This window comes from Gavialis gangeticus, unplaced genomic scaffold (assembly GCF_001723915.1).
Source record: "Gavialis gangeticus isolate Ggan-Ray unplaced genomic scaffold, GavGan_comp1, whole genome shotgun sequence".
In the NCBI taxonomy this organism is placed as follows: Eukaryota; Metazoa; Chordata; order Crocodylia; family Gavialidae; genus Gavialis; species Gavialis gangeticus.
In genome coordinates this window covers 61,514,637-61,515,365 of record NW_017729025.1, presented here as the reverse complement: position 1 = coordinate 61,515,365, position 729 = coordinate 61,514,637, and the positions used below count along the sequence as shown (strand labels likewise).

The 729-nt window shown below is 48.1% G+C and overlaps 1 protein-coding gene across 1 annotated transcript in view; it reads left to right on the top strand.

Annotated features, from left to right (window-relative positions):
• Positions 1 to 729, top strand: part of SRP54 (signal recognition particle 54) — a 31,551-nt gene that overhangs the window by 855 nt on the left and 29,967 nt on the right. The gene's annotated exons all lie outside the window — the stretch shown is intronic.

The window sequence follows — 729 nt, the reverse complement described above, 5'->3', positions numbered from 1 at the left end:
CCCCCCCCCAGTGTCTTGCGGCCCCCTGCCGTGATGGGGGGAGGTGCTCTGGCCTAACACGCCGGTGGCACGGACCCACTTGCTCGGGGCCTTTTGGGGTCCATGAGTGCTTGGGCGACCATCCTTGGCCTTGTATAGTCAGGATGTTGCCTAACTGCCTCTGGGCAGTTGCTGCTGCTGGTGGCAGTGGCCAAACCCAGCTGGAGGTTTTGCTCACCCTGCTTGCTCTTTGGTGCATGTGGGTCTTTTATATATTTATTTATTTATTTACTTAGGTGTCTTGTGAGCCACCTTGCTCACTTGTTCTCCTGTGCTAGAAAAGAAAATGGATACTAAAAATGTAGAAGTTGACTATTTCACTACCCCCGCTTCCCCCAGAACTCTCCCTACCCACCTTTACTATTCCTTGTCCTGTTTGTTGGCGTTTGTCAGCAGGGCCACTTGACTTTCCTCTGTTTCCGTTTAGGCTTACAGCTTAAGCAGAACGATTGGGAAATGACAGGGAGCTTTTGTGAAAGAGAACGATTCTAGAAGCCGACTGTAAACTCCTTGAGCACCTCCTCAGCTGCTTTATGCAGCCAAGTTGCCTGACATTTGATGGCCTAAAACATGTAAAGTGAATAACTCATGTAAACGTTTTCAGAGTTCGGACCTCAGTTGCCAGTCTCACTAAAGCTATTAAGATAGAGCTTTAAAATGTTTCTAATTGAATAATCTAAAACAGCGGCA